Source organism: Pan troglodytes, chromosome 8, assembly GCF_028858775.2.
Source record: "Pan troglodytes isolate AG18354 chromosome 8, NHGRI_mPanTro3-v2.0_pri, whole genome shotgun sequence".
NCBI classification, from domain to species: Eukaryota; Metazoa; Chordata; class Mammalia; order Primates; family Hominidae; genus Pan; species Pan troglodytes.
The window spans coordinates 93,785,805-93,812,700 of record NC_072406.2 but is presented as its reverse complement, the minus strand read 5'-3'; the positions used below and the strand labels follow the sequence as shown (position 1 = coordinate 93,812,700).

Here is a 26,896-nt window from a genome sequence, read left to right as displayed (position 1 = left end):
TAAGTGAAGAGGACAAAGGACTGAGCCTGGGGTATTCCACATCAAGAGTTAAGGTAGAAGAGAGGGGCCTAACAAAGGAAAATGAAAAGTGACGGTTGAGCTAGAAAAGATGCAAAATATGCATTATATCCATTACATCTGAGAAGCCACATGGAGAAAGTGTATTAAGGAGAAGGGAAGGATGAACCCAGTCAAAAACTGATGAGAAATCAAGTAAATTGAGAACTGAAAATGGAGCATTAGATTTAATAATGCAATTGTCATCTGGTGACCTTGATAAAAGTATTTTTGTAGCATATCAGGTAGGGAATGGCAAGAACATAATCACAGTAGTAGCAAAGAAACGGAGAAGAGGCATTTGAAACAATGATACAGATAACAGATTTAGGTAGTTTCCTGCACAGGGAGCAAAGGCATGGAGTAATAGCTGGCAAGTCAAGAGAGGGTTGGGTGATTTTCATTTGTTTGTTTTCTTTTCTTTCTGAATTTCCATATAAATATATATGGGAATATATATCCCATATATTTCTGATGGAATGACCTGATAAAGAAAAGGACAATTGATGATGTGAGAGAGAAAGAAGGAAGAGAAATGTTGGAGTGATGGCCTTGATTATGAGTGAGAAAAGATGGCCCTATTGCAAAAGTTGAAGAGTTTACTTTATATGGGAACATGGATAATCAATTGTTGGTAAAAGGTGAAAATGCAGAGTAAGTGAATCTAGATTCAAGTAAGTAGGTAGGTGTGGGGATGGGAGTCTGTAAAAGCCTCAGTATTTTCAATGAATTAGGTGACAAGGTTAACTGAGAATAAGAATGTGAGAGGAGGAGGAGGTATTGGGATTTTCTGTGAGAGAGGAGGATCATAAAAAGTCACTTAAGAAAGAAAAGAGAGCTAATAGGTAGTCTAAGTGGAGTACAGTTGTTGAGCATTGTTAGGTGTTGATTTGAGACCCATGGTCATGTATTTAATGAGGCCATTAGCTAGGTTTTGTGTTTTGTTCCAACTACCTACCTCTTTATGAACATAGGCACAGATAGAACAGGATTATAATTTTACCAGATAAATACCATAAAGTGAGATAGGGGCAGAGAATTATGTGTATGCAACATAGTAATTATAATTGACTATTCAATTTATTTAGGAAAGGAGAGGGGAAAGGATGTGAAAGTATAAAGGACAGTTAAATTTTATAGGATTAATGAATTGGGGGCAACTGTAGGTCAAGGATAGTTGTAAGTCAATGACTAGAGTGAGTGAGTTAGAAAGAGGAGAGGCAGTGCTTTCTAAGAGCACTCAGAGGACAACACATGTGTTGAAGATAATAGAAGGGTATCAGGTATTGATGGCCGTAAGGCCTAAGATGTATGACCATAGGAACGAGTGGCTGAGCTGTGGTGGGAAGCAAGAGCATTGGAGGAAAGGATGTTAAGGAAGTGGCAGGTGAAGATACTGAAAGTATCATTTCCATGTACTTTGAAATTCCAAAGAATTAAGGCAGAAGTAATAACAGCAAGAATGACAAGAAGTGAGAAACTAAAATCATTGAAACATAAGGGGAAATGAGCATCATGAAAGAGGAGAATAATGCATAGTTCCAAAGGACCCCATATCTCTGGGACCATCTGTGAGAAATGCTCTATCAGAGAACAATGATTTATGGGCTAGATTAAAGAACAATTACTAAATGACATTATATCTAAGTCTCAGATTCTATGAGGATTCTCGATTTGGATAAATTGGAAAAAAATTGATTATCTGTGGATACTTGGACTGGACACATATTGAACCCACAACTTCTGCCCTGATTTCAGGATCCCCTGTGTGGTTTGTAGGGACTTGATGATATAATGTCAGGTTCAAGGACTGAACTGTCATACATACTGATGGCTAATGATGAATAATGCCTGCATTAGTCCATTAGGATTTCTTTTTTTGTTGTTGTTCTTCCTCTTTTTTTTCCAGTTTGAGAGAATGCCACCTACTGTTACTCACCACGAGCTGACAGGAAAAGTAGTTAGGAATATGGATTGTTTGGTCCAATTAGCTAATTTAGATGATATAATTTATAACATGAAAAATAATCACAAAACAGGTGTGTAATCAAGAGAAACTATTTTTCTAACAGAGTTCAATTTTTTTCACGAGTTTTCATTTCTACATGGCAGTGAAAACTTTAATGTCAACACCTTCAGTTATATTAGTCTCAGTCAGTTGCTTTTTTCTTTTTTCCTAAAAAATTAAGTACCATTGAGTCGCTTCCAAGATGGCTGAATAGGAACAGCTCCGGTCTGCAGCCTCAGCGAGATTAACACAGAAGATGGGTGATTTCTGCATTTCTAACTGAGGTACCTGATTCGTCTCATTAGGACTGGTTGGACAGTGGATGCAGCCTATGGAGGGTGAGCTGAAGCAATGTGGGGCATCACCTCACCTGGGAAACACAAGGGGTTGGGGGATTTCCCTTTCCTTGCCAATGGAAGCCGTGACAGACTGTACCTGGAAAAATGGTAAACTTCCACCCAAATACTGCACTTTTCCCACAGTCTTAGCAACCGGCAGACTAGGAGATTCCCTCCCATGCCTGGCTGGGCTGGTCCCATGCCTACGGAGCCTTGCTCACTGCTAGCGCAGCAGTCTGAGATGACCTGCAAGGCTGCAGCCTGGCGGGGGAGTGGGGCATCTGCCATTGCTGAGGCTTGAGTAGGTAAACAAAGTGGCCAGGAAGCTCGAACTGGGCAGAGCCCACTGCAGCTCAGCAAGGCCTACTGCCTCTATAGACTACACCTCTGTTGGCAGGGCATAGCTAAACAAAAGTCAGCAGACAACTTCTGCAGACTTAAATGTCCCTGTCTGACAGCTCTGAAAAGAGCAGTGCTTCTCCCAGCACTGCGTCTGAGCTCTGAGAACAGAGAGACTGCCTCCTCAAATAGGTCCCTGACCCCCGTGTAGCCTGACTGGGCAATACCTCCCAGCAGAGGCTGATAGACATCTCATAGAGGTGGGTGCCCCTCTGGGATGAAGCTTCCAGAGGAAGGATCAGGCAGCAATATTTGCTGTTCTGCAAAATTTGCTGCTATGCAGCCTCCACTGGTGATACCCAGGCAAACAGGGTCTGGAGTGAACCTCCAGCAAACTCCAACAGACCTGCAGCTGAGGGGCCTGACTGTTAGAAGGAAAACTAACAAACGGAAAGGAATAGCCTCAACATCAACAAAAAGGACATCCACACCAAAACCCCATCAGTAGGTCACCAACATCAAAGGCCAAAGGTAGATAAAACCAGAAAGATGGAGAGAAACCAGAGCAGAAAAGGCAAAAATTCCAAAAACCAGAGCACCTCTTCTCCTCTAAAGGATCGCAGATGCTTGCAAGAAAGGGGACAAAACTGGACGGAGAATGAGTTTGATGAGTTGACAGAAGTAGGCTTCAGAAGGTCAGTAATAACAAACTTCTCCAAGGTGAAGGAGCATGTTCTAACCCATTGCAAGGAAGTTAAAACCTTGATAAAAGATTAGACAAATGGCTAACTAGAAGAAACAGTGTAGAGAAGACTTCAAATGACCTGATGGAGCTGAAAACCATAGCATGAGAACTTTGTGATGCATGCACAAGCTTCAATAGCTTATTCGATCAAGTAGAAGAAAAGACATCATTGAAGATCGAATTAATGAAATAAGGCAAGAAGACAAAATTAGAGGCAAAAGAGTAAAAAGAAACAAAGACAGCCTCCGAGAAATATGGGAATAAGTGAAAAGATCAAATCTACCTTTGATTGGTGTACCTGAAAGAGACGGGGAGAAGGAAACCAACTTAGAAAACACTCTTTAGGATATTATCCAGGAGAAATTCCCCAACCTAGCAAGGCAGGCCAACATTCAAATTCAGGAAATACAGAGAACACCGCAAAGATACTCCTGGAGAAGAGCGACCCCAAAACACAATTGTCAGATGCACCAAGGTTGAAATGAAAGAAAAAATGTCAAGGGCAGCCAGAGAGAAAGGTCATGTTACCCACAAAGGGAAGCACATCAGACTAACAGCGGATCTCTCAGCAGAAACCCTACAAGCCAGAAGAGAATGGGGGCCAATATTCAACATTGTTGAAGAAAAGAATTTTCAACCCAGAATTTCATATCCAGCCAAACTAAGCTTCATAAGTGAAAGAGAAATAAAATCCTTTACAGACAAGCAAATGCTGAGAGATTTTGCCACTAGGCCTGCCTTACAAGAGCTCCTGAAGGAAGCACTAAACATGGAAAGGATCAGCCAGTACCAGCTACTGCAAAAACATGCCAAATTGCAAAGATCATTGATGCTATGAAGAAACTGCATCAATTCACGGGCAAAATAACCAGCTAACATCATAATGACAGGATCAAATTCACACATAACAATATTAACCTTAAATGTAGATAGGCTAAAGGCCCCAATTAAAAGACATGGACTGGCAAATTGGATAAAGAATCAAGACCCATCAGTGTGCTGTATTCAAGAGACCCATCTCACATACAGAGACACAGAGAGGCTCAAAATAACGGGATGGAGGAAGATCTACCATGCAAATGGAAAGCAAAAAAAAAAAAAAAAAAAAGTAGAGTTTGCAATCCTTGTCTCTGATAAAACAGACTTTAAACTGAAAAAGATCAAAAGAGACAAAGAAGGCCATTACATAATGGTAAAGGGATCAATTCAACAAGAAGAGCTAACTATCCTAAATATATATGCACCCAATACAGGAGCACCCAGATTTATAAAGCAATTCCATAGAGACCTACAAAGAGAATTAGACTCCCATGCAATAATAATGGGAGACATTAACACCCCACTGTCAATTAGACAGATCAAAGAGACAGAAGGTTAACAAGGATATCCAGGACTTGAGCTCAGCTCTGCACCAAGTGGACCTAATAGACATCTACAGAATTCTCCACCCCAAATCAACAGAATAGACATTCTTCTCAGCACCATATTGCACTTATTCTGAAATTGATCACATAATTGGAAGTAAAACACTCCTCAGTAAATGTAAAAGAACTGAAATCACAACAAACTATCTCTCAGACCACAGTGCAATCAAATTAGAACTCAGGATTCAGAAACTCACTCAAAACCACTCAACTACATGGAAACTGAACAACCTGCTCCTGAATGACTACTGGGTACATAACAAAATGAAGGCAGAAATGAAGATGTTCTTTGAAACCAATGAGAAAAAGACACAACATACCAGAATCTCTGGGACACATTTAAAACAGTGTGTAGAGGAAAATTTATAGCACTAAATGCCCACAAGAGAAAGCAGGAAAGATATAAAATCAACACCCTAATATCACAATTAAAAGAACTAGAGAAGCAAGAGCAAACACATTCAAAAGCTAGCACAAGGCAAGAAATAACTAAGATCAGAGCAGAACTGAAGGAGATAGACACAAAAAAACCTTCAAAAAAATCAATGAATCCAGGAGCTGGTTTTTGAAAAGATCAACAAAATAGATAGACTGCTAGCAAGACTAATAAAGAAGAAGAGAGAGAAGAATCAAATAGACGCAATAAAAAATGATAAAGGGGACGTCACTGCCAATCCCAAAGAAATACAAACTACCATCAGAGAATACTATAAACACCTCTAGGCAAATAAACTAGAAAATCTAGAAGAAATGGATAAATTCCTTGACACATACATCCTCCCAAGACTAAACCAGGAAGAAGTGGAATCTCTGAATAGATCAATAACAGGTTCTGAAATTGAGGCAATAATTAATAGCCTACCAACCAAAAAAAGTTCAAGACCAGATGGATTCATAGCCCAATTCCACCAGAGGTAAAAAGAGGAGTTGGTGCCATTCCTTCTGAAACTATTTCAATCAATACAAAAAGAGGGAATCCTCTCTAACTCATTTTATGAGGCCAGCATTATCCTGATACCAAAACCTCACAGAGACACAACAAAAAAAAGAGAAAATTTTGGACCAAAATTCCTGGTGAACATTGATGTGAAAATCCTCAATAAAATACTGGCAACCTGAATCCAGCAGTACATCAAAAACTTATCCACCACAATCAAGTCAGCTTTATCCCTGGGAAGCAAGGCTGGTTCAACATACGAAAATTAATAAATGTAATCCATCACATAAACAGAACCATTGACAAAAACTACATGATTATCTCAATAGATGCAGAAAAGGCCTTTGACAAAATTCGACAGCCCTTCACGCTAAAAACTCTCAATAAATTAGGTATTGATGGGACGTATCTCAAAATAATAAGAGCTATCTATGACAAACCCACAGCCAATATCATACTGAATGGGCAAAAACTGGAAGCATTCCCTTTGAAAACTGGCACAAGACAGGGATGCCCTCTCTCACCACTCCTATTCCACATAGTGTTGGAAGTTCTGGCCAGGGCAATCAGGCAGGAGAAGGAAATAAAGGGTATTCAAGTAGGAAAAGAGGAAGTCAAATTGTTCCTGTTTGCAGATGACATGATTGTATATTTATAAAACCCCATTATCTCAGCCCAAAATCTCCTTAAGCTGATAAGCAACTTCAGCAGTCTCAGGATACAAAATCAATGTGCAAAAATCACAAGAATTCCTATACACCAATAACAGATAAACAGAGAGCCAAATCATGAGTGAAGTCCCATTCACAACTGCTACAAAGAGAATGAAATACCTAGGAATACAACTTACAAGGGACGTGAAGGACCTCTTCAAGGAGAACTACAAACCACTGCTCAAGGAAATAAAAGAGGACACAAACAAATGGAAGAACATTCCATGCTCATGGGTAGGAAGAATCAATATCATGAAAATGGCCATACTGCCCAAGGTAATTTATAGATTCAATGCCATCGCCATCAAGCTATCAATGACTCTCTTCACACAGTTGGAAAAAACTAGTTTAAAGTTCATATGGAACCAAAAAAGAGCCCACATTGTCAAGACAATCCTAAGCAAAAGAAGAAAGCTGGAGGCATCATGCTACCTGACTTCAAACTATACTACAAGGCTACAGTAACCAAAACAGCATGGTACTGGTACCACAACAGATATATAGACCAATGGAACAGAACAGAGGCCTCAGAAATAGCACCACACATCCACAACCATCTGATCTTTGACAAAGCTGACAAAACAAGAAATGGGCAAAGGATTCCCTGTTTAATAAAGAAAACTGGCTAGCCATATGTAGAAAGCTGAAACTGGATCCCTTCCTTACACCTTACACAAAAATTAACTCAAGATTGCTTAAAGACTTAAATGTAAGACGTAAAACCATAAAAACCCTAGAAGAAAACCTAGGCAATACCATTCAGGACATAGGCACCATGGGCAAAGACTTCATGACTAAAACACCAAAAGCAATGGCAACAAAAGCCAAAATAGGTAAATGAGATCTAATTAAACTAAAGAGCTTCTGCACTGCAAAAGAAACTATCATCAGAGTGAACGGGCAACCTACAGAATGGGAGAAAATTTTTGAAATCTACCCATCTGACAAAGGGCTAATATCCAGAATCTACAAAGAACTTAAACAAATTTACAAGAAAAAACAACCCCATAAAAAATGGCAAAGGATATGAACAGACACTTCTCAAAAGAAGACATTTATGCAGCCTACAGACACATGAAAAAATGCTCATCATCACTGGTCATCAGGGAAATGCAAATCAAAATCACAATGAGATACCATTTCATGACAGTTAAAATGGTGATCATTAAAAAGTCAGGAAACAACAGATTCTGGAGAGGATGTGGAGAAATAGGAACACTTCTACACTGTTGGTGGGAGTGTAAATTAGTTCAACCATTGTGGAAGACAGTATGGAGATTCCTCAAGGATCTAGAACTAGAAATACCATTTGACCCAGCCATCCCATTACTAGGTATATACCCAAAGGATTATAAATCATTCTACTATAAAGACACACACACACACGTATGTTTATTGTGGCACTATTCACAGTAGCAAAGACTTGGAACCAACCCAAATGTCCATCAATGATAGACTAGATTAAGAAAATATGGCACATATACATCATGGAATACTATGCAGCCATAAAAAAGGAGGAGTTCATGTCCTTTGCAGGGACATGGATGAAGCTGGAAACCATCATTCTCAGTAAACTATCACAAGGACAGAAAAGCAAACACTGCATGTTCTCACTCTTAGGTGGGAATTGAACAGTGAGAACACATGGACACAGGGTGGTGAACATCACACCCTGTCGGGGGCTGGGGGGCTAGGGGAGGGATAGCATTAGGAGAAATACCTAATGTAAATGACGAGTTGATGGGTGCAGCAAACCAATATGGCACATGTATACCTATGTAACAAACCTGCACATTGTGCGCATGTACCCTAGAATTTAAAGTATAATAAAAAATATTAAGTACTATTTTCTCATTTACTACTCAGTTCTAAGTCACTATTTCCGTGTTGCCTTTGCCCTTCCTTCTGGTTTTGTAACACCCATGTGGAATTTGCATGTCACTAGAGAAAGGTGTTGAAAGAGAACAGGGCATGTGCATGGTTTCTGGCATTGGTGACTACTGTTGCTGGCTATTAAGGTAACTAAAGGAATTAGTGCCTGAGATAGGGTAAAAGAGAAGATCATTAGAGGAGGGCACATCAAATCGCTGGAAGACTAAATATTAGAAGAATTCTCTACATGTATGTCAAAACAGCAAATAATTAAATATATTATTTATTTAGAAAAAATAATAGCACGGGCAGAATATGTAGCTGGCTTGGCTATCTGGGACTCCTATGCCTTCCTGGCATATAGATGATTCTACAGAGGTTTATAAACCTTTGTTGCTATCCCAGGGAAGTGGTATATTTTATAGTCTCTGCTCCTGGGTTACCCTTTCTTTGTTTGATGGCCATTCAGGAAATCTCCTGAATTGACATTCATCAAGCCAGCTTATGTTTTCTGAAAATGCCTGTAGTTTAGTCTGGGTCCCAGGAATAGAACTAGAAGTAAGATAAAAAGAAAGAGAATGTACTAAAGCCTAAAACTAATAGTATGGTTCCTGGATAGCATATCCTATGGATTTAGTAGTTTAATTTAAGCTGGGTGGTGCATCCATTTCAAACTACACCCTTTATTTTTTTACTCAGATTGGGATATAAGCTTTTCAGGAGCCCCAGACAGCCTAAGAAAACAGCTGCTTTAGATAATCTTGTTTGTGATGAGTTTTGAAAATGCAAGGAGAATACTTAAGGTACTGTATCATCTGGAAGACATACATAGCTACAACAACATACAAGTGTCACTTCCACCACACTTCTGAAAACAGGTGGGACATAAATTTCTGATAGAATATGGCAACAGATTCTTCCTAATTTTCTGCCTTCTCTCATTCACATGCCCTGTTCCATGAAAGATAATTAAATATTTATTTCAGGCTAAATGAGCACTTACAATAATTTTGATAAAACTATGCCTAGATATCTAAACTACCCATCAATTTGACTTGTCAGTATCAGAGTAACACTAGGACAAACTGTCGACAAGCAAGTAGCGTAGGAACCATGGATGCTGAAACAGAGCTAAAGCCAGCTGTCTTTTACCTTGTTCAGGATGTGATAGAGAAAACCTCTGAGAATCTGTAACTTCCTGCTAATGTCGTGTCTAGGAAGGCCTGGGAAGTGCATTCTATCAGATATGATAGGGAAAAGAAATCTGTGGTATTCATTACTCAGTCTCCTTGACAGCGAGACCAGATGCCCCATTCATAAACTATGATACTATTTACTTAATATGACTTTCAGTGATACACTTTAGGCGGTTGTGTATTATGTACTTATAAGTATGTACTTATTCAGGTGTGATCTTATAATTCCCTCACATGGTTATGGGTACTAAACTGCTTACTAAGGGTGGAAATGTATGGAAGCTGTATTACTGACCTATGACATTAGAAACTCCAGCATTACTTTCTGTACCTTCATCATAATAAAAGGGCAAAGACCCTTGTTGCCCATTTTTCCTGCTCTGGGGTAGATTAAAAGGTAACCTACTTAAAAGATTAAAAGGTGATTATGACAGATAATGCCAATTAGTACTCACTTTCTCTCCCCCTTCTTCCTTTGTAATAGAATCTTCAATAGAACATGACCATTCAACTGAAGACTTCATTACCCTCCATTTCCTGATGTTACATATGGCTATACAGTTAAGTTTCTACCAAAAGACTTTGAGCATACACAGTGAGTACCATTTCTTGGCCCTGCCTTTAAAGAACATAGATATAATTCACTTTCCTTGCTCTCCGTTCCCTGTTTAGGAATAATGTTATGATGACATGAACTGAAGCAACAATTTTAGACTGTGAGATGAAATCCACATGTTTAAGATGGCAGAGCAGCAAACCAGAAGGAGCCTGGATCTGCAGTGACAGCCCTGGATTCTTAGGCTTGTACTGATGTATGGGGAAGAAACAAACTTCTGCTTATTTAAGCTATAATGTGTTATTTTGATGTTAGATTCAATAAATAAACTGGTCATCTGAATATTATAGCAGCAAGTGGCTGCTTTCTAGAGTATGTTTGAAAGGCTCATTTAGTGGGAACTCTTGTTACTCATGTAAAAATATCATCATGACACTCATGAGACACAGAATTTGGTAGTTTCATAAGAACATAAACTAACAATTATTTTAAAAGTAGTTTCATATTTGAATGTGGAGCCAGCCAAGCATGGTGGCGCGTACCTGTAGTCCCAACTACTTGAGAGGCTGAGGTGGGAGGATTGCATGAGGCCAGGAGTTTGAGGCTGCAGTGGGCTATATTCATGTCAGTGAATAGCCACTGCACTCCAGCCTGGTCAATAGGGCAAGACCCTGTCTCTACACAAAATAATAATAATAAAGAAAGAAATTTGGAATCATTGCTATCCTTGTGTATGAAGTGTACTTGTATACCAGATATTCAAGGGTGAGGAAGTCAAGCTGATGCATGGGGTCATCTTCTTTCTACTTTTGCCCATTTTCGGGGTAGTGTGTGGGGAGAACAAGAAAACCCAGGACTGAATTAACCAAGAGAAATCCAAAACAAGTAAAGGGAACCTCACTCTATCCTTTACAGAAAACAGAAGAAAGGAAAAGTTACTCTGAGTCTTAGAGGGTGACTCTAACAGTTGTGAGTAGGAGTAAGAATCCCATAACACTAACAGAAGGAGGCCCTGAACTCTCTTCCGTATATCTTAATATGGACACTTCAGCATTTGAATCTGCGGAGGAACCTGGTCAATTTGGGTGGGATACACATTCAGTAATTTATTCAGTTATCATTTAAGTCTCTACCTAATAAAGAATCTAAACCAATAAATAAGAATTCATGTCTTATTACTTGTCTGTACTGTTGGCTGAGCTTAGGAGCTGTTGATTAAAAAAAAATGTTGTATTGGCCAGACGTGGTGGCTCACACCTGTAATCCCAGCACTTTGGGAGGCCGAGGTGGGCAGGTCACAAGATCAGGAGATCAAGACTATCCTGGCTAACACGGTGAAATCCCGTCTCTACTAAAAATACAAAAAATTAGCCGGGTGTGGTGGTGGGCACCTGTAGTCCCAGCTACTCAGGAGGCTGAGGCAGGAGAATGGCGTGAACCCCGGAGGCAGAGCTTGCAGTGAGCCAAGATTGTGCCACTGCACTCCAGCCTGGGCGATAGAGCGAGACTCTGTCTCAAAAAAAAAAAAAAAAAATGTTGTATCACCTCCACCTCATAAAGCCTATATTCTAGAACCTAACTGTAGGCTGTAAAGATTAGAGAGTTTATTATGTAAGTGTTACATTGCTCCCCTTAAATGAAAGACAATTTCTAGTTCACATGCATTTAGTGTTCATAAATTTGTCCATTTTTTTTGAAGATCAATCAAGAACTCTCCTTTTTTTTGGAAAAATAGTGAGAATTTGTATATTTCTTATGCTTTATTTATTTTATTGAAATTCTGCCCACCTTTCTAAATACCCCTCTGTTAAAGGAATTTACTCTGCAGTTGGGAACTTCAGTAGTGAATTTATATTCATACTATTTTATGCTAAACTAAAAATTTTGACAGTCACTAATGGTACAGTAATGAAATAATAATAGGTCCAATTTTCTGGTTATACAAAGGGAGAAAATTGTTCTACTTCTTGAAAGTGTTGAGCTAATTGGAGAAGATAGTGGGGGGTAATCAAAATGGTTTATTCTGATAAGAAGGTAGCTGCAGTAATTTTATTTTTCTTTTGCATATTGATTATCTCTATCTCTATGGTAATTAGTGAGATCAAATACTCATTTAATAATTAATTGCATTTCATCATTTAATAAAAATCTTTTCAGGCACTGATCACAAGGAAATTCTATAATGAATTATTTCACATTAACTCTAAACTCATTGGGCTATTTAGTTTATGTAACATCAAGTAAGCTACTATTAACTTTGGGTGAGAGCTGGACACAGTGGCTCGCTTCTGTAATCTCAATACTTTAGGAGGCAGAGGTATGAGAATTGCTTGAGGCCAAGAGTTTAAACCAGCCTGGGCAACATAGTAAGACCTCATTTTTACTGGAAATTGTAAAAATTAGCTTAGTGTGGTGGTGTACATCTGTAGTCCCAGCTGCTTGGGAGGCTGGGGTGGGTGGGTAGCTTGAGCCCAGGAGTCTGAGACTGCAGTTTGTTGTGACTGTGGCACTGCACTCTAGCCTGGGAGAAAGAAGGGGATCCCTATCTCTAAAGAAAGAAAACAACAACTTAAAATAGGATGTAAATGGAAAGAAATCCCTCTAAGGGGTTTAGATAAACTGATAAGAGGCAAATTAGGATCTTTGTGTAAAAAATTATTATATTTTGGAAAAAACCATATAATTCACCAAGTCCCTCATTTTATATCTGCTTCATTTTACAGGGGGCAGACTACACAGAGTTGAAAAGAAATTACCTTCTCCAGATCATAAGTGAGTAAGATTTCATAAGATAGATCTGGATATGTTTTGACAGTTTGATAGTATTACTGCAAGTTAATTATCCCAAAGTTATGTCTATTATTAGAGTAAGAATTCTGAGTTGACTTATTTCCTCTTGTCTTACATAGTTTGAAATTTTTTTATTATTGGTTCTACATAATTAACCAATAGTTGGTCTTTCTTGAAGAGGTCACTGGAAATTGATTTTTATATCTGAAATTTTAATCCACTTTTGAAAATGTGGAAACTACATCATAGAGAGATTAAATAGCTTTCTTAAGGTCATATCTAGCTGAAGCTAGAATTCAAAAATTAGTTTTCTGAATTTAAACATTTACTATTTTGGGGATATTCTGTAAATGTAGAAGTCAAGAACCTAATATATTTGCAGGATAGATTGTGATTCACAGTTTATTTTTTCTTCATTTTAAGTCTTATACTTTATATATATGGTGATTATATTGGAACTGGATAGAGACCAGAGAAATTTTTAGTAGTTGTCAAAACTATCAAACATTTGCTCAAAACTAACCTATTTAGTTCTTACTATTAAAAAAGTGAACTAAAGAGGATTAAATAGCTGGACCATCCAGATTGGCATCCTCCATCTAAATTCTTAAACTCAAGAAGAATCTCCACCAGATTTGGTTTAGTGTCGATATTATTTATTTTCAAAAGATGCTATCTGTTGGGATAGTGAGAATAATCATACTGGCATTTCTACACAGCAGTTATTTTTGGCATGTGGTAGATGCCAGAAAAACTACATGTTACTTGGAGTGAGGGCTATTACAAGTTCTGATATAATCAGATAGATTTAGGTTCTACTGGCTCTATTATTAATTGCTTTGTGCACTTGAGTAAGTAAAGAAATGTCTCTAATCCTACAGATTTGGGAATGGTAATATTCTTAAAGTGTTACTCTGAAATGGTCCATTCCAAAGTCTGATTGATGGTAGGTGACCTCTATATTCTTATTTCCTTTGGTAGAACTTGAAACTAAACATGGTGGGGCAAATAGGGATTAAAAGGCAATGAAGAATTAATTTATCTATTTTCACCAAAATGCCTTTGTTGCTTGTTGTTATTTTATCCTAATTGCACAGCTATTGTAGAATTTTATTAATTCAATTCTTAGCCTCAGAAAGGTTGGGGTTCTTTCCCTGGCTTTGGCCCTCTCCAGTGAGTGTTATTCAGTTGTACTGGGTCTCAGTTCCCCAGTTGTGGATGGGGAAATATCTTCCTTATAGTGTTATCTTAAGGTTTAACTAAGACTAAATGTCATAATAATAGTGAAAACAATTTTTCAATTATATAGTGCAATATAAATGCACAGGCTGTTTTTTCACTTTTATTATTATGATTATTATTTCCAGTTCCTATGACTTTGGAGACCTATGAAAAGACACTTAACAAAAATTTACTAAACATTAACATGCCTGCTTTTTTTAATACAACCAAGTCGAAAAACCCCAAGGGAACAGGCTATAAAAAAAAACACAAAAGCAGAACTAATAAAAGCACTTGTGTTTTCTCTGAAATAAATATTTAAGAATGCATACTATATTATAAAATCTGTAAAATTTTGAAAAAAGAGTAAGATAGTTAAGTTAAATCCTACCTTCTTTGCAATTCTATAATCAGCCCTTTTAAAATATGATAAATGTGACATTCTATTTAAGATCGCAAGTAGTCTGTTCAAAGAATTATCTTTCAGAGTTCTCACCTTGTTTTCCATAATTCCTAACAAAATCACATCTCCTATTTATGTGGAAACTATTTGCTCCAAATGCTATTTCTTCCTCTGATCTTATAATCAGGCTGAGATGTGCTCTTGCTAGTGTATCACAGCAGTAACCACAACCAAGAGCTCAGAATTTCTAAACCTGATTAGTTTCTGCAATTTATATTTCATCTCTGAAATATCAGTCTTTAAATAGATTGAGAATTGTGCATGTTGAAATGAAATTTACACATTTAACAACTGAAGAAGATCGTTCATTTTTTAAAGAAATTAATTCACTTCTAATGTAGGATGAAAGACTGTCTGAATCATTCATTAGTTTAACCTTTTCCATCTTCTAAAAATCAACCCATCCTTTACAGGACAATATTGAGAGAGTATAATTTCCCATACACCTAATAGTTAATCAAAATAGTTCCTTAAATCTTTATTAGGAATTTTCACTTTAAACATTTGTTTTACCAGAGTACTAATATATGAGTATCAAACAAATCAAAAATAAATAAAATGTATTGAGTTAGTACTTTATGAGTCATTCTTTTGAAATTTCCCCTTAGCTATACAAGTTTTGGAAAAAAAGCTCTTCTAACTAACATTAAGACAGGACACCTTTTGCAAGCTTTTGTAAAAATAAAGAAAAAAACTAAAATCTTACATAAGTAAATATTTAAGATACAAAATATTTAAAGACAGAGAAAATCTGCCAGATGAACCCTCTGATGGAAGAGGCTTAATCCCTCTTCTAATCCCCAAGGGTTTAAGAGCCAAGCAATTGTACAAAATTGAAACCTGGACATCTGTCTCTATGACATGGTGGACATAGTGTCTGTGTGTGTGTCTCTCTCTGTGCGTGTGTGTGTGTGCCTGCATATGTGTGCACTTGCATGCATACATAGTTCTTGTATGTCCACCTCACTTCTATTACTTCTCATTTAACTAAGATTTGATAACAATATCATCAACCAAAATTGGGACAGGGTGTAGAAGGCTCTGAAAGTCGGATATTACTCTGTTTATTACCTGTGATATGGTTGGTAAGAAAAATGATGATGCTTTATAGAAATGGCAGTTTTTACTGTTTATTGATTTTAGTGTTAGATAATTCAAATTCACTTTTTGGACAAATTTTTGTCCAAAAATTTGAATGCAATCGATCCAGTTACTGATCACATTTTGTTAATGTTGCCCTTTACAACAAAAGCTTCTTCAAACCTCAGATTCAAAAGGTAATAAGATTATCCTTTGATAAAACATCTGAATTTTTAAATGTTTTTAATATTTTAATTTCAAATATTGCATTTAATATATAATATATAAAATTGAGTATGCATTGAGCCTGAACCAACAGCTAGAGTGCTTTAACCACTTTATATGTATTATTATTATATTTAATATTCACAGCAATTATATGCAAATGAGATTCATATTATACCTATTTTTCAGATGATGACACTGGGGCATCATCTGAAAGGAGATGATAAGTATAGAGAGGATAAGTACATTGCTCAATATTGTTGCTTTGTGTGTGAATATGTAGGTGATTGAGGCAGAAGTCAATTTGAGCCTAGATCTTCTAGTGCTCTTTAATTTGCCAATTTAAAGACACAAAGGTCTGTCTTTTTTGTCTCCATTATCTGTCTTCCTCATTTTTCAACTTCTCTGAAATTTGTTTAAAGTCCTTGTACTTTTCTTCTACATTGTTATAGAACATCTTAAATTTTTCTTTACATAACAAATTCAATATTCTGAATGTTACACCGTTTAATTTTCTTTGATGAATTCACGTTTTTCCTTACTTTAACAATTCTACTCATTTTAAATTACTTCATCAAGAGTGGAAAGCCCATATTTTCTCACACTTTTTTCTCTGAATCATCATCATCATTGTTGTCCTTGTCATTGTCATCATTACCCTGTTCCTTTGGTACTATACCTAGTCCATTATCCTCTGTGGAGAATTTGCTATATGTCTCATGGCTTCATGGGGAGGGAACTCCTACTTCTCTCATGGCTTGTCTATGCTTTCCAGAACTAACAACAAAAATTAATTCTGCATTCGCTGTGTTTGCCTGGTTTTTACTTCTTTTCTTGCAACACTGCTACAGTTCAGAGGAGTTCCCATAGTTAATCCAAAAACTATATAATTTCTGTAGATGTCACCAATTTCTAGTTGCAGTTATAATGTACTTTCTGCCCTATTATTGTTTCTATTTGGTAATTTTAGTAAAATTTCATATGACCGGCTAAGACATTTGTTTTTCTGTCCCCATTGTTTTCCTAAAGTCAAAGTTTCATGTCCTCTTAATGCTTATGAAGAGCGTAATTAGATTGTACTCGATTTTTTCCCTCACAATAGAGCAGTTTATGAAGGAGATAATACCAATACAGTCCCCTAGATTTCAAGTGATTTTTTCTCTTATATCTTTTTTTAATACATTGAAATACATTAAACTGGTGCAAGTTATTGTTTAAATTTTACTATTCCAGACGAAGATAGCAGGAGATGGGCTAGTTAGGAAAGGATAGGCTGCAGTAACAAATAGATCCAAATGTATAATTTGTCAACATAATAGAAATGTTTTGATTTCCCTCAGCAAGGTATATTGTGGTTGCAGTTTTCTGGGCAGGAGAGTGGGAAGGATGAAGAAACTATATTCAACACACTCATTTGAGAATTCATGCTGCGAGTAGCTCTGTTGTCTTTAACACATGGATTCCTAGATTCCTTAGACTGCTGTCAGTCAACATGGAGAGCAATAATGTGAGGCAGCACAGGAAAGTTTTAATGGCCAGGTCTGGAAGTGTCATATAGCACCATCTGCTCATATTACATAAACTTTAGCTGACTGAAAGAGAGTCTGGGAAATACCCTCTATCTGTGTTCCTAGAAAGAGAAAACATTTTGGCTTGGGGGGAATATCTAGCAGCATACTTTATTCCATATAGTTTTGTACTACCTAATTAGAAGCTTGTCACTTTCTATATGTGGCTTACATGTCCATGTGTGTAGTGTATATGCTCAGAACAAATGTTGCCTTGAGTTTCCTTTGTACTTGTAAGGAGAACCTCTTGCCTCTGTAGGGGATCTTTCCATGAGGACTCCACATAAGGAGATACTTTCCACAGATAATGGAAAGATATGAAACTACTCATCCCCAACTTCAGAATCTGTTACTTCCAATGCTTTCATATTATGTATAATTGTGTTAGTTGCACTTCACTGGTGTCTGTGCTCTAACTTTTCTACGTAACTGTTCTTCCACAGCTTAGAGACTTGAGGACTAGTCTATTCTTTGCAAAGAAAAAGTTCTATAGTTAAGAAAATATTTAGAAATGTCTTGATTTTACCCTACAACAATTTTCAGGAATAATAGAATTTTCTAATTTACTAATGAATCATGTAAGTGGGACATCAAGCTGAGGGGTTAGTTATCTGTACTTCTTTTGCCTTTTTGACTAGAGAAAAGAAAGCAAAATAATATTTCATGCAACGGCTATTCTTGCTTCCTGAATTTGCATGTTGTGAAATACTTTATGAGTTGAAGAAAACAAGCAAAGCTTCCTGTATGTTGTGTTTATATTTTTATTTAGACACGTTATTTTGCTTAAATTAAGATAAATCTATTATGTTTAATATAATGGCAGAGAATCATCATTTTGTCTTCTAAAGATATCAGAATGTTCATTATTGAAAAGATACACTTATATAATTTCTAAAGAATTTAGGAGTCCTATGCTGCCATGCAAAAGCTGATGTTTTAATAGGCTATGGGAAGACTACCTCCACAGAGCAGGGAAAGTGAAAGGCTATGACATTGTTGATTGCAGATTTGTGAACTCTGCAGTTAAGGTTTATCAATTTCTTCTACCTGTATCTAGAGCATGCTCCTTTATGATAAATACCAAAGACTTAAAATGTGTAATGATGATTCAGATTCAACCTTAACAAAGTAAACTTCAAGGGGTTAGCTCATGATTTTTTGTTATTCTATTAAAAACACAAAAATGAGTAAACTTCAATCAAAAGGCCTCATGCTTTTGGTATGAATATGTATAGTACTTAAAATTTGTGTACTGCTTAATATCAGTTATAAAATGCTGAGATTAAAATAATTTAACTTTTTTTTAACTCTAGGATTACTCAGAGGCTTTTGATAGAGATCAAGTATGTCTTATTTACATGTCTTATTTGACCACTGTTTTATAACACAAATGCCAACATATCCCAAATAATTTTTCCACAGAACACTTTTTAGAAATGCAGGCAAAGAACTTTAAGATATGCCAAAGCTGTAATTTACATTCCCATAGCTCTTTAACTTAAGGAATAGTGTTTTAACTAATTAAATTACCCGCCATTTTTCCTTGACACACTATTATTCATTTGAACATGCTTTCCAGATGTCAGGCATATATTGCATCCAAAGCCTTGGTGTCTTCTCATCCAATGGAGTGGGCATGCCTGCAAAGGAATCAGCTCACTGACCATCTTTAAGGTCAAAATTAAACTAATCCTGAATCATTTTACTTCTGTTATTTCACTGTATATCTTTTTTATTCTGTGAGCAGAAACCATAAAGAATGAGAATATTTTCATAGTAGCATGAACCTAATAGGCTAGGAGACAGCTTTAGGGCATTTTCTAACTGGCATAAAAAGTTTTCCTGTTCATTTCAACATCAAGTCTAAGAAATCTTCCTTTCATTTTAAATAACTTGGCTTTCTTAGGAGAGACTTGCATACCTAGACATTTGCAAAATCCGTATTTTTAGCAGACATTATATTTTTAACCTAATCTGAATCCATTTTCTTCTGAACAAGATAGGCATAAAGAATAAAAGATTCTAAAATATTGAGAGTATTTCAAGAAAGAAAAGAAAGAAGAGATATAAAATAGAAATCCAGATGCCATTTTAAATAGTGGTAAAATGTTTTGATCACAGATACTTACAGAACTCTTTTCAGGCTTATCATCATTTAGAGAGAATGAAGACAGCATCAATTAAGCCCCTCTTTGACCTCAGCAATTGCCACCCTATCATTTGAAGATGGTTAAAGAAAGACAAAGATATTAACTTATTAGCACTAATACAGCATGTTTTGTTTTATAAAGCTCATCCAAAAATAATAACAATCCTATGAAGCAGTTCATCTTATAAGAAGTTTAAAAGATAATAAAACAGAATGTCAGAAATGTAAAGGAACATTTAAGTTTGCACATTTAGGAAGGTCTTGAATCAAGATTTTCCCCTACAGTCATTCCTTTAGTCATTGCAATATATTATATTGTCAACACATTTGACAAGAGAATAAATGCATTTTAAAGAGTCAATTTAATTTAGAGATACCAAGTTTAAGTGAATGTGCCATAAGAAGTTACAACAACGTTGTGTTGGAAATGTAGGAAGGTAGAATTTCTACTCCATAAATAATGTACGAGCAGAGATATTTTGAGTCTCTGTTCATCTGGAGTCCAGTTGGGAAGGATCTAGGAACCTAGAGAATGGAAAGAATCAATTACCTTCATTTACATGTATATAACATTTTTCCTAATGTAATACAGCATGTGCTTGCAAGTCAAAAAGGCGTATTTGATCCTTCAAGTAGGAGGTAGCTTTTAAAAAGGCATGTTTGAGTCTTAGAACTACTATAAATTTGGTGTATATCCATGGAGAGTATGTTTAAACATTTTGAGCCTTTTTCTTCCTTTTGTTAGTAGTGATGATAATAATATCCAACTGTTATGTATCATTGTGAATAATCATATGGTGAGTTTTACATTACTTTAGATACTGTAAATTGCTGTCAATTATGGTTGATTTTATTAATAGCCATAACAGCCTAAAATGTCATGGTTTTATTAGTGCTGTTTACATTTTTTAGTATTTTATCCACAAATATTGTCTAATACGAACTTTGGAACTTTGTCTGACTCCAGGTTCTGCCACCTCTCAGCTGTGTGACCTTAATCAAGTCATTCAGTCTTTCTCAATTACAGATTCTTCATCTACAAAGAAGTCATAATAGTACTTTTAAATTTGATTCAATGTTCTACTTCCACTTAGGATGAAGAAAACTGCAAGAATATTACTCTCAAGCCTCTGAACAAGAAAAGCCAGCTGTTGGACGTGATAACTTTGAGCCTGTCAGAGAGCTGATGTTCTAAGGCAACTGGGTAGACTGAATCCCAAAGTGTAAGAAGTCCCTTCAAGGATTAAAAAGACAAATTCTTTTATTTTAGAGAGAGTATGGAAGGAGATGTGGCAGCCTTCAAAGCAATAGAAACAGAATAACTGAAATGTTTACAAATTCTTAAAGGTCAAATGAAGGCAGTATGACAGTTAAAAAAATCTGTGTGTCCCAGAAGGGTCTTTTCCATGGGCCACCACCAAATATTTATGAACAATTCATGGCAGAGCAGGAGACCTGAGAAGGCACCTGTCACCTACCATAAACCAACAGTAGCACAGGTTTGCAGGGTGAAAATATTAGAGGGATAAATAATGACAGAACCTGGAAACTCCAGTCTAAGAAACAGGTATTGCATATGAACAAGGTGGTGATCTGTCACTGGAAGGTGACCTAGTGGGGAAAGTAGACTGCATGCACACACAGAAAATATAGGAAATCAATAAGGATATAGAAGGTTTAATTTTATAAACCAACTTGACCTAATTCATATTTATAGAACACTCACACAATAGCAAAATGCATATTATTTTCATATGCACTTGGACCATTCATTAAAAGAGAGCATATGATGAATAATAAAACACATTTCAAAAAGTGTAAAGTATTGAAGTAAATCATGGTATGTACTCTAACTAAAACAAAATTAAATTAAGAATCAATGCCAGATAGGAGGAAGATCCCAAATATTTTGAAATTATTTCACATTCTTCTTTGTATTGGATAAAGAAATCACAACTGAATGAAAATGAAAATATATCAAATTATGTTAAAACAGTGCTTCAGAGAAATTTACAGTTTTAAATGTTTTTAATAGAAAAGAAGAAACGTTCTCCAAAGAATGGTCTAAGTTGTCATTTTAAGGTGATCCCCAAAGCAGAAAACAATCAATAAAATGAAAAGCAGAGAAAAAGAAGAGAACAATTTAAACAAAAAGTTGATTTTGAAGATATCAATGAAATTGATAGATTTCTAGTTAGTCTAAGATAAGCAAGCTTAGCAATTGTAGAGGTTTTAAGACAAATATGCATACAATTATTGTATATCTATATACAAACAGTTATTGCTGAAAAAATTAAAGACCTAAATAACTTGAATCATTCACCTTGTTTATGGATCAGAAAACTCAGTATTGTGAAGATATCAGTTCTCTTCAAAGTTATCTACTGGTTCAGTGCATTCCCCAGTCTAAGTTACAGCAATCTATTTTCCTGGTGGAAACTGATTTTTATAATGACATTATAAATACAAAATTTAATTGATATTACAAATACAAAAGGTCCTAGAATTGGCAAGACAATTTTTCAAAAACAATAAAGCCAGAGGCATTCCATATGTATACATATTTCAAAACGTCATGTGGTACACAATAAGTACATGTTATTTATTGTCAATTTAAATTAATTAATTAAAAAGTATAAAGCTAGAGGACTCAAAATGTCTAATTTCAAAGCTATAGTTAAATAAACTACAGTCAACAAGGTACTATGATATTGGAATAAAAATAAATTTTAGGTCAGTGAGATATAGTGGTTTCTCTCTCTTTTTCTCTCTCTCTTTTTTTCTCTCTCTCTCTGCTTCACCCTCCTTTTATATATCCAATTAGGTTTAAACAAATATTCCAAGGTAATTCAAAAGGTAAAGAAAAATCTTTTTATACACCGTGCCGTGTAGTACATATCTATATGTAAATAAACTCAAACTTTACAACATATATTTAAAAAATTTACTGAGAAAAAACTGTAGTCCTACACAAAAACTAAACTATACAATTTCTAGAAGAAATTATAGAACAGATTATTTGTCACTATAGGTTTGGCAAAGATTTCTTAGATAAGACACGAAAGTCATAAAGCATTAAAGGAAAAAAGAAAAATTAGACATCATCAAAGTTAAAAATTATCTCTTCAAAAGAAGCTAAGGAAATTAAAAGATAAGCCATGCTGTGGGAGAAAGTACTTGCAAAAATATATCCGGGATAGAACTTTGTACTAGACTTTCTATATTTTTGAAAACATGTTTTTATTTATTTTTTTGTATAAATTGATGGGGTACAAGTGCAATTTTGTTGCATTGTGAAATTGTTAAGTCAGGGCTTTTTAGTGTCCATCACCTGAATAAGGTACAGTGTACCTATTAGGTAATTTCTCATCATCCATTCCCCCTTCCACCTCCTCACCCTTCTGTGTCTCCATTTTCTATTGTTCTACTGTCTACACTCACATGTACACATTTTTTAGCACATACTTGTTAGTGAGAAAATGTGATATTTGACTTTCTGTGCCTGGCTTGTTTCACTCAGATCATGGCCTCCAGTTCCATTCATGATGCTGCAAAAGACATGATTTTATTCTTTTTATAGCTGAGTAGTATTTGATGGCATACACGTAGCACATATTATTTATCCAATCATCCATTGATAGACAATAAGACTGATTCCATATCTTTGCTATTGTGACTAATGCTGTGGTAAACATATGGGTACAGGTATCTTTTGATATGCTGATTTTTTTTCATCGGGTAGATACTTAGTAGTGGGATTGCTGGATGAAATAATAGTTCTGCTTTTAGCTCTCTGAGAAATCTCCATACTGTTTTCCAAGGATGTTGTACTAATTTGTCTTCCCACAAATAGTGAATAAGAACAAACTTTTTTCTGCATCCTTGCCAACATCTGTTATTTTCTATTTTCTGTCTCTTTAAAAATAATTCTTCCGGAGAGGGCAGATAAAGATGGCAGAATAAAAAGTTCCACTACTTATTAGAGCTAAAGAGAGAGGTAGGCCCCTATACAGTAATAGCTGGAGACTTTAACACCTCACTTTCAGTTTTGGACAGATCTTCCAGACAAAAAATATCAACACAGAAATATCAGACTTAATCTGCACTACAGACAAAATGAATCTAATAGAGATTTCATCCAAGAGCTGCAGAATATACAATATTTTCCTTTCACATGGATCATTCTTAAGGGCAGACTGTATGTTAGGTCACAAAACAAACCTTAAAGCATTCAAAAACACTAAAATAATATCAAGCATATTCTCTGACCACAAAGGAATAAAACTGGAAATTAATAACAAGAAGAATTATAGAGGCTATTCAAATACATGGAAATTAAACAATATGCTCCTGAATGACCAGTGGGTCAATAAAGAAATTAAGAAGGAAAATGAAAAATTTCTTGAAACAAGTGATAATAGAAACACAACACACCAAAAACTATGGGATACCAAAGGCAGTGCTCAGAGGAATTTATAGCTATAAATGCCTACATCAAAAAAGAGGAAAAACTTCAAATAAACAATTGCATGATGCATCTTAAAGAACTAGAAAAGGAAGAGCAAACCAAACCCAAAATAAGTAGAAAAAAGAAATGATAAATATCAAAGCAGAAATAAGTGAAATAGAATTTAAAAAAACAAGTTTTTTTTGAAAAGTTAAACAAAATTGACAAACCTTTAGCCAAACTAAGGAGAAAAAGAGAGAAGAGCCAAATAAATAAAATCAGAAATGAAAAAGGAAACATTACAATTGATACTGCAGAAATTCATAGGATCATAAGTATTACTATGAGTAACTAAATGCAAATGAATTGAAAAATATAGAAGAAATGGACAAATTTCTAGATACATACAAGCTATCAGAGTGAACCAGGAAGAAACCCCAAACCTGAAAAGACCAATAACAAGATCAAAGCCATAATAAAAAGTCTCACAGTAAAGAAAAGCCCAGAACCTATGGCTTCATTGCTGAATTCTACCAAACATTTAAAGAAGTAATACCAATGTTACTCAAACTATTCTGAAAAACAGAGGAGGCTGAAATACTTTCAAACTCATTTTATGAGGCCAGTATTATCCTGCTACCAAAATGAGACAAAGACACATTAAAAAAAAAAAGAATGAAAAAAGAAAGAAAATTACAAGCCAGTATCTCTGATGAATTTTGGCTCAACAAAATACTAGCAAACTGAATTCAGCAATACATTAGAAGGATCATTCATCATGACCAAATGGGATTTATTCCTGGGATGCAAGGATGGTTCAACATATGCCAATCAATCAATGTGATACATCATACCAAAATAATTAGGTAAAAAAATGATAATTTCAATTGATGCTAAAAAAGCCTTTTATAAAGTTCAACATCCCTTCATAATAAAACCCCTCAAAAATTGTGTACAGAAGGAACATAATAATAATTATCATCATAAAAGCCATATGTGACAGACCCACAGTTAGTATCATACTGAATGAGGAAAAAATGAAAAACTTTCCTCTAAGATATGAACAATAGGATGCCTATTGTCACTACTGTTATTCAACATAGCACTGAAAATCCTAACTAGAACACTCAGACAAGAAACATGTAAAGGGCATCCAAATTGGAAAGGAAGAAGTCAAATTATTCTTGTTTGCTGATGATACTGTCTTATATGTGAAAAAATCTAAAGACTCCCCAGGAAAACTATTACAACTGATAAACAAATTCAGTAAAGTTTCAGGATACAAAATCAACATATAAAAAGCAGTCTCATTTCTATATGCCAATAGTGAACAATGTAAAAAAGAAATTAAAAAGTAATCCCATTTACAATAACCACACATAAAATTAAATACCTAGGAATTAACCAGAGATGAAATATTTCTATAATGAAAACTATAAAAAGCTGAAGAAGAAAATTGAAGAGGACACTAAAAAATGGAAAAATATTTCATTATTTCATGTTCGTGGATTGGAAGAATCAATATTGTTAAAAAGTGCATCCTACCCAAAGCAAAATACAGATTCCATCCAATCCCTATCAAAAGACCAATGACATTCTTCATATAAATAGAAAAAAAATCCTAAAATTCATAGGAAACCAGAAAAGACCCAGAACAGCCAACGCTATCCTAGGCAAAAAGAACAAAACTGAAGAAATCACATTATCTGTTTTCAAATTATACTACAGAACTATAGCAACAAAAACAGCATGGCAGTGGCATAAAAACAGGCAAATAGACCAATGAAACAGAAAAAGAAAACCTAGAAACAAATCCACACACATATAGTAAACATATTTTTGACAAAGATGCCAAGAACATACACTGGAGAAAAGACAGTCTCTTCAATAAATGGTGCTGGGAAAACTGGATATTCATATACAAAAAAATGAAACCAGACCCCTCTGTCTTGCCATATACAAAAATCAAATCTAAATGGATTGAAGACTTAAATCCAAGACCTAAACCTATAAAACTACTACAAGAAAACATTGCAAAAAGTCTCCAGAACATTTTTCCAGGCAAAGATTTATTGAGCAATGCCCCACAAGCACAGGCTACCAAAGCAAATGTGGATAAATGGGATCACTCCAAGTTAAAAAGCTTCTACACAGCAAATAAGACAATCAACAAAGTGAAGAGACAGCCCACAGAATAGGAGAAAATATTTGCAAACTACTCCTCAGAAAAGGGATTAATGACCAGAATATATAGGGAGCTCAAACAACTCTAGGAAAAAAAAATCTAATAATCTAATAAAAATGGGTAAAAGATTTGAAAAGACATCTCTCTAAAGAAGACGAGGTGTTCAACATCATTGATTATCAGAGAAACGTGAATCAAAACTATAATGAGATACCATCTCACCCCAGTTAAAATGGCTTATACCCAAAAGACAAGCAATAACAAATGCTGATGAGTATGTGGAGAAAAAGAAACTCTTGTCCACTGTTGGTGGGAACATAAGTTATTACAACCACTACAGAGAACCATTTGGAGGTTCCTCAAAAAACTAAAAGTTGAGCTACCATATGATCCAGCAATCCCACCGCTGGAATTATAACCCAAAGAAAAAAGCTCCATATATCAAAGAGATATATGCACTCCTATATTTGCTGCAGCACTGTTTACAGTAGCTAAGATTTGGAAGTAACCTAACTGTCCATCAAGAAATAAATTGGTAAAAAAATGTGGTACATAATGGTGCACCATGCCTAAGGAGTGCACG

The 26,896-nt window shown here is 35.5% G+C and overlaps 1 long non-coding RNA gene across 1 annotated transcript in view; it reads left to right on the top strand.

Annotated features, from left to right (window-relative positions):
• Window positions 1–11,766: 11,766 nt before the first annotated feature.
• LOC107966932 (uncharacterized) overlaps window positions 11,767–26,896 on the top strand; it is a 131,047-nt gene continuing 115,917 nt past the window's right edge. Inside the window, exons 1-3 of the long non-coding RNA XR_008537443.2 lie at window positions 11,767–11,796; window positions 12,909–12,957; window positions 20,776–20,904. This is a non-coding gene — a long non-coding RNA (uncharacterized LOC107966932). The remainder of the gene's footprint in view (window positions 11,797–12,908; window positions 12,958–20,775; window positions 20,905–26,896) is intronic.